The 8,227-nt window shown below is 55.7% G+C and overlaps 1 long non-coding RNA gene across 1 annotated transcript in view; it reads right to left on the minus strand.

The window, feature by feature from the left end:
- Window positions 1-7,722: 7,722 nt before the first annotated feature.
- The window catches only part of LOC109490675, a 5,200-nt gene continuing 4,695 nt past the window's right edge, over window positions 7,723-8,227 (minus strand). Inside the window, exon 3 of the long non-coding RNA XR_002144046.2 lies at window positions 7,723-8,026. This is a non-coding gene — a long non-coding RNA (uncharacterized LOC109490675). The remainder of the gene's footprint in view (window positions 8,027-8,227) is intronic.

The raw sequence follows: 8,227 nt of genomic DNA on the forward strand, positions 1-8,227 counted from the left end.
GTCCCAGTGCCTGAGACACAGGGGAGTGACTAGGGCTCTGGGGACAGCCTGTCGTGGGACCTCTCCCTCACACCCCAGATAGCAAGGGAAGCGCTCTCTCCCATACTTCCTGACTCCAGCCCCATGGTCCAAGGGAAGCTCAGTGCTGGGGAGTGACCATGAGGCACGGGCATACCCTCGCAGGTGATGAGTGGACAAACGGCTCTGCTCAGTGTAACTGCTCCGTGCCTCAGTCGCTATGCCAGAGACCACTCTTTGCCCCCAGAAGCTTCTCCTCCTATTAGAACCTTCCAGAACACCTGGGCTGCACCTAGGACATCCTGCAGAAGACCTCACTTCCCAGCCTCCCCTGCAGCCAGGCAGAACCAGGTGAGCAAACGTGGGCCAGCAGGGTGACAAGCAAAGCTTCTGGGCGAGCTTGTTTGTGGGAAATCATCATCAGCCTGTGTGCTCTGCCCTTTGCAGGGTCACAGACTTGACAGGGGAGCTCATCGAGCAGGCCAGACTCCAGGGAGCACAAGGCATCAACACCCTGAACCGTGGAGGGAGCCCCTCAAAGGGAGCCTGGAGCCCTTCCAACTTGCCGGGGAGAACGGGGGCTCTGGCTTGGAACATGCATTCTGTCTAGCCGCAGCAGCCCTGGGGGAAGGAGGAAGCGCTCTGCTGCAGGTGATGGTGGGGGGCTTACGGCTTTTTATTTGTAACCTGAACAACTGTGATGAAAGCTTGCAACACAGCAGAAAGGCAAAGCCATTCATTGTTTTTTCATTACAAGAGTCTAAATTACAGATCTGAGCAGGTGCGATATTATCATTTAATTTGTCTCTATTCCATTTTTTAGACTGCAAGGACTCTCCTGGGCCCTGAGAGGAACTGGTTTAGAGTATCTGAGCTACCAGTCATTTCAATGCTCTTAACAATTTAAAAGCAATGAAACTAGCAGAAACACTTCGCCACCAACACAGGAATGCATTTCACCCCCTGGACAAGACATCATGGAACGTTACTTAAACAGTGTTTCTCTACCCTCAAATGCAGATTCGGTCTCAAAAGAACCCTGCTGCTACAAGAAAGATCTTCTCCAGGGCAAATNGTATCCTCTTCTGTTCTGTCATTGTGGGTTTGCATCTCTTCTACTGTTGGCCGCATTGACGCAGATGAAAAATAGGAAGAAGGGTAAGATGTCACAGGTTGTGCCCACTCTGTGAAGAGATAAAGCCTTGCAGCACAGTTGACCCCTCTTGCTCGCCTCTCCCCACCTCCCCTCGACTTGGACAGAAGCTTTCTCATGGACTGAATTGTGTCCCCCCAAAAAGAAACGTCGAAGTCGTAACCCCCAGCATCTCTGAAGGTGACCTTATTTGGAAACGGGGCCATTGCAGATGTGACTAGTTAGGTTAAGACGTGGGTGGCCCTAATCCAATGGCACTGGTGTCCTCATGAAAAGGGGAGTGTGGACGCTGACAGTTGCCGGGGGGGGGCAGGGGATGTCATGCACAGACTGGAAGTTCTGCCCAGGCACCACCAGACTCAGCTGGGAGAGGCCAGGCCGAGAACACGTCCTTTCTGGGTGCCTGCAGGGAGCCGGGCATGGCCACACCTGGATCTGGGAACATGCTGAGTCCTGACTGAGAGACCGTGCACTTGAGTTGCTCGAAGCCCCTAGTTTGTGGTCAGGGAGCTCCTGCCACTGACCAACCTTACCCCAAGCTGGGCAGCCAGGCATTCATCCTGGCCTTTTACTCCTTCCACGTCCTCGAGAATGTGCTGGTGTGCGGAAGGCCAGGTGGGGGGAGTCCCAGTGCCTGAGACACAGGGGAGTGACTAGGGCTCTGGGGACAGCCTGTCGTGGGACCTCTCCCTCACACCCCAGATAGCAAGGGAAGCGCTCTCTCCCATACTTCCTGACTCCAGCCCCATGGTCCAAGGGAAGCTCAGTGCTGGGGAGTGACCATGAGGCACGGGCATACCCTCGCAGGTGATGAGTGGACGAACGGCTCTGCTCAGTGTAACTGCTCCGTGCCTCAGTCGCTATGCCAGAGACCACTCTTTGCCCCCAGAAACTTCTCCTCCTATTAGAACCTTCCAGAACACCTGGGCTGCACCTAGGACATCCTGCAGAAGACCTCACTTCCCAGCCTCCCCTGCAGCCAGGCAGAACCAGGTGAGCAAACGTGGGCCAGCAGGGTGACAAGCAAAGCTTCTGGGCGAGCTTGTTTGTGGGAAATCATCATCAGCCTGTGTGCTCTGCCCTTTGCAGGGTCACAGACTTGACAGGGGAGCTCATCGAGCAGGCCAGACTCCAGGGAGCACAAGGCATCAACACCCTGAACCGTGGAGGGAGCCCCTCAAAGGGAGCCTGGAGCCCTTCCAACTTGCCGGGGAGAACGGGGGCTCTGGCTTGGAACATGCATTCTGTCTAGCCGCAGCAGCCCTGGGGGAAGGAGGAAGCGCTCTGCTGCAGGTGATGGTGGGGGGCTTACGGCTTTTTATTTGTAACCTGAACAACTGTGATGAAAGCTTGCAACACAGCAGAAAGGCAAAGCCATTCATTGTTTTTTCATTACAAGAGTCTAAATTACAGATCTGAGCAGGTGCGATATTATCATTTAATTTGTCTCTATTCCATTTTTTAGACTGCAAGGACTCTCCTGGGCCCTGAGAGGAACTGGTTTAGAGTATCTGAGCTACCAGTCATTTCAATGCTCTTAACAATTTAAAAGCAATGAAACTAGCAGAAACACTTCGCCACCAACACAGGAATGCATTTCACCCCCTGGACAAGACATCATGGAACGTTACTTAAACAGTGTTTCTCTACCCTCAAATGCAGATTCGGTCTCAAAAGAACCCTGCTGCTACAAGAAAGATCTTCTCCAGGGCAAATGCAATCTTGTCCAGAGATGCTCAGATGTTCATGTGTAAATGAGTCCTCACCTCTGGAAATGACCAGGAGTCGGCAGCATGCTTGCCCCCAGGCTCATCCCTCCCCCAGGCCCGTCCCCCAGGACGCCCCGAGGAGTCTCCACTTGACCGGCAGGTGCTGGGCCAGCACGGGGCTGGGCACAATGAAACCTCAGACGACAACTGTTTGCACCCCTCGTCCTAACCAAACCATCGGGTAGAATGTGATTCATTAGCTGCTCACAGGGGCCATGGGATGAAAACTGAGAGTGCCAGGAGTTAGCTCCCTGTCCTTGGAGTTGGGTGTAGACCTCTCAGGTGAAGGGAAATAGTAGGTGTCCTGGACTCCGGGGACGGAAGCAGGGCTGGGACACGCAGAGAACTCGAACAGAAGGAGGACCCCGCCTGGGAGCACGGGAACTCCCCGGGAGAGCCCCCCCTTGGTTGTATGCGTGCATTGTGTGTGGAAGGCAACCCCCACCTTTTATTAGATTTTAATCAAGAATGATCCTGTTAAATATTTAAGACTGCCTTTTGAGGATGATATTTTTAAAGAACCATGTGATGAAGAGAAGAACATGGGGAAGCATGAATTTTTAAAATTCATTCCCTGTATATAGTAATTCCACGAGGCGCTTACCGCTGCTCGGCCGTGAGGGGAGCCAACCACAGATGTCTTTCATGTGGCCAATTACTCCTGTCCCTCCCGGCCCCAGGACCCCCGTCCCAATGGCCATCCCAGCTCCGTTTACATAAACTAACACCATTTGACTGACTAGCGAGGGTCGCAGATTTCAGAAAAGTCTGTCTGTCTGTGTTCCATTCAACTAATCCATTCTCTTGCTGAATTAAACCGGTTCTTTCAGGCGGAGAGCACGTACACACTCGCACACACTGGGACGCTTCCTCTTGACCCCGTGCTGCTCGAGGAGCCCAACAGTACAGAGAGGCAAGAAGCACAAGGGGTCCCCACGTGGGGACCCAGGACAGCCCAGCTTCCTCTCTCCTCCCGTGAAGGCAGGGCCTCTGAAGCCCCTTTAGCTGCCATCTGTGGCCACAGAGGCAAGAGTCAAAGATGGGTCACAGGCGTGTGGGGCCCCCGGGAAGGCACCCCCTGAACCCCCCGTTCCGAGGGGGCTCTTTGTGCACCTTCCGCCTCCCCCTGCCGATGTCTGCGACTCCAGACCCTGCGGCAGCCCCCGCCGGCCCGCAGAGCCCCTCCGAGGTGTGGGCGCATACCTAGGACAGGAGCCGCACTGACTCAGGCGGGGTTCCCAAGAACAGTGCTCCTGAACGTAGTAGGGTTTCGTTGGAGATGCACTTGTCTCTCAAGTAAGAGTCCAGGCCGGGGGTGACTGAGGCCTGGGGGCTCTGCTCCCCAAGGCTGCCCTGCCGTGACCCAGAAGTCACCTTCGTCCTACAGGGCCAGTGGCCTGCCGCCAGCCACAGGAGAATGGCCAGAGGGGAGGATCCCTTCCACTTAGTACCGGCTGCCCCACACTCAGCTTCCCAACCTCGCCCGGTCGAGAGGAGACTGGGAAACGTGGCTCTTCCCGTGTCCGGAGGGACAGTTCCTGTCTCCACCATGCACGACAAGAACCTCTGTGGACCTTTTTCTTGATCGATCCCTACGCCATAGGACATGATGGAGAAAAGAAAAGCTGACTAGGGCCTATCTGCACTTGAACTTGGGACTCAGAAAGGGAAAGCCTTCAGGACCTCCATACCCCAAATGATGGGGTCAGTGTTGGGGTCAGAGGGTGCCTCACAGGCCACAGGACAGCCCAGGAAAGGGAGGGCACCTTCCAGGTGGACTCACGGACTCCCATGTGCCTGTCCCTCCTACCGACAGCAGAGGCACGCGGCCCTGAGCAGCAGGCTCTGTGCTTCCTGGCCCGGCTGAACGACCTTGGGTGGCCCTGAGGGACGGGGGCAGGAAGGGCAGGGACAGGGGAAGGCCTTCAGTGTGGCTGTTGGTTTTCAGCAGAGGTCCAGGCTTCTCTCGCTCAGGACACTGCAGCTGCCTGGCCCCACACCCTTCCGGAGAAGTCTTTTCTCTCCTCTCTCCTGGGAAGGACAGTGCCAGACATGCCACCTGCCCTTTGCAGCCATCCCAGGGAAGGTTCAGTGGCCCAGGACGATTTACAGAGAGGTGATTCAGATGAATGACTATTTTCTAAGTGGCTGTCTTTGGGCAGAACCAAGAAGGTATGTGGGGAGAGGAACACAGAGGGAGGGAGATTTATTTAAGAAATTGGCTCACTTGACCGTGGGGGCTGGCAAGTCTGAAAATCGTAGGGGGTGCCGGAAGTTCAGGTTAGAGCTGGTGTTGACATCTTGAGGCCAAGTTCTGAAAGGCGGCCACAGGCTTGGAAACTCAGATAGGACTTACTTCTATGTTAGTCTTGAGGCAGAATTCCCTCTTCTTCAGGAAAGCTCAGTCCATGTTCTTAAGGCCTTCAACTGATTGGATGGGGCCCATCCACAATCTGCAAGGCAATTTTCTCCTTCAAAGTTTACCGATTAAATGTTAACCCATCTACGACATACCGTCACGGCCGCACCCAGGCTGGCACTTGGGCCCCAGAGGCTGGCCTAGTGGACACAGACCACTCACCATCACAACCTCAGGCACGTTCCTCCTCCATCCCCTAGACTTACAGTCGTGCTTTTTAAATTTTTACTTTGTCTTAGTTTGGAGGAAACCAGAAACCTTCCCTAAAAACAGTGCCCTCCGGTGGGCAGACCTCCAACATGGAGCCAGGGATCTGGACCAAAGGTGACCCAGGGTGAGCAACTGGTTCTCCAGTCTCTAAAGGGTTTTCTTTTTTTCTTTTTCTTTTTTCTTTTTTGAAGATTTTATTTATTTATTCGACAGAGATAGAGACAGCCAGCGAGAGAGGGAACACAGCAGGGGGGGTGGGAGAGGAAGAAGCAGGTTCCCAGCGGAGGAGCCCGATGCGGGGCTCGATCCCATAACGCCGGGATCACGCCCTGAGCCGAAGGCAGACGCTTAATGACTGAGCCACCCAGGCGCCCCTCTAAAGAGTTTTCAAAACACAAAGAAGAACATGCAGGCAGAGACCCACAGGGCCCCAAAGCCGCAGTCACTCCATTTATACTCGGACCCTTTGCAGAACACGCCCACTCATCTGAATTTCCTCTTCACACTCTGGCAGTCGCCAGCTCCCTGACAGTCCCTCCTCACTGCGCCCAGACCAACCCCCTGTTAGAATGAAATGTAGCTCACCTCCTTACCTTGGTTCTCTGTGACTCTCGCCTTGGAAGCTAAGCCCCCAGGGGCCTATCCCTGTTGCCCACCAGTGTACATTCTGCATCTAGCATAGGACCTGCTCTCCTCATAGTAGGTGCTATTAACAGTCGTTGAATGAATACTGCCATAGAGACCAACTCTAACCAACTTCCGAATCTTTGAAATATAATTAGAAAGGACACTTTCAACCCAGAGCAAATGGGGGCTGGTCCTCAGCTGGGAGGCAAACACCCAGGCATGTGGGCGGCGGACACAAGGCTTCCTGCCCATGCCAAATTCAAGTGCTATCAGCTGGCTAGCCATTTACACATTAGTATAAACAAGTGTTCTATTCTAGTCATAAAGGAAAATTTCGAGGAGAGGAAACATGGGCAGAATCAGAACATTGGGTATGTGAGCAGGTCAAGGAGAGGGGTCACCAACAGGGAAGAAGTGGACGAGACAGGGAGGCCGAAGGCACTGAAGACGAGCTGCCTCATCTTCCCCAGGAGCTGGCCCAGATAACAGCTTTCAAACCTGTCAGCGGGCAAAGCCTGCTTGGTTATTAGGTCACAGAAATGGAAACCATGCGTGCTGTTGATTTGCTCCCAGACCATCTCCCCTCGATGTTGTGAAACAGGACTCTCCCCAAGTGTTCCAGAACACCAGACGCCGAGGGATCGGGGGCACGGGCAAAGATTCTGGGGAAAGCCCCTGCTTAAATGAAACCACATGGGTTTATTCCTTCAGGACTTCTCAGAGGCTTTCATATGCTTACACGAGTATCGTAACCTTGGGGAGGAGGCCCCGGATGGTGGTACGCCCGCCTATTCCTTCCAGGGAGCCCCCCTTCTGTTCTGCATGGCATACGATATCGACCCCTAGAGGAACTAACCTTCCCAGGAACGCCATCTGGGAAACACTGACCCTGAGGTCTGGACCCGGCAGGAAGGTCCCTGCTGCTCCCGGGGGGCATGACCCCTTGGGGTAATCAGGCACAGAGAGACCCGTGCGGATGGGCTCTGAGTGATCATTCCCACCATTTTTACAAAGATGCTGCAGGCCCTGACCCAAAACATGAAGAGGGGCCACACGCTGCCCCACTCACCTCTGCCCGCCGCTCCTGCCTTCTGAACGGAAGGAGAGAGGGCAGACAAGTCGTGCAGAGGGAGGAAAAGGAACACGGGCACGGGGTGGCACCGCTCTGCACCTGCGGCACCCCATCAACGGACGCACCCCCCTCCCGTCCCCCGCCCTTGGCCTCCTGCCCCTCCTGCGGCCGCAGCAGTGGGGCCACCGAGAGACCAGGGCTGGGCACGGCGTGCACACTCCTCTTCTCTGGGCCTCAAGGCTGTGCTGTCACTGCGTGGACAGCAACTCCTTTCATCCACGGATTTCAAGGCAGATGTGTAGCCAGACCCCGCGTGCCCCACGGAAGGGAGTCTGGCACATTGCAAAGCCGTGTTCCCCCTTCAAGGTCACGGGCCCCGGCTCGCGTGCTCCAAGCAAACCCCTGCAGAGCGCGGGGGGAGGACCGGGCAGCAGGCAGCTGCAGATGGGTAGCAATGTCACATCCTCAGGTGCCGGGTGACGTGCAAGGACCCCCGTGGTCTCTGATCCGTGGCACAGAGCGCTCCTGGGAAGCGGTGACACTCACCGGCAAGCTGGCGGAGAAGGCAGAAGCCGCCGACCGCGCTCCCGCTCCAGGCCTCACCCCTGCCTTCCTCTGCCTGCCCGCAGGTCTGCCTTGGAGCCAGCTCTTCGGGGTCTCGGACTCCCCCTCCACGGCGAGGCAGAGCACTGCACGTGCCCAGACACACCCGCCAGGCTGGGCGACACGGGTGGCTGGCGGGCGATCCTGCGTCGTCCCTGCTCAAACGCAGGTGTTGTCACGAGTAGAGACACACAGGCATTCAAGAACGGAGTGTCTATCTAGTGTGTAGTGTGATGTCGCTCCCGGCGGGGCAGAGACTGCCCGTCCCCGAGGGAGCCGCCTCTCAGAGGCAGTGCAGGGCCAGCGGTGCAGCCTCTGTATGCAAACCAACCGGTCTACAGCCGCGGGCCTCCATC

Source organism: Ailuropoda melanoleuca, chromosome 1 (genome assembly GCF_002007445.2).
Source record: "Ailuropoda melanoleuca isolate Jingjing chromosome 1, ASM200744v2, whole genome shotgun sequence".
Classification (NCBI taxonomy): Eukaryota; Metazoa; Chordata; class Mammalia; order Carnivora; family Ursidae; genus Ailuropoda; species Ailuropoda melanoleuca.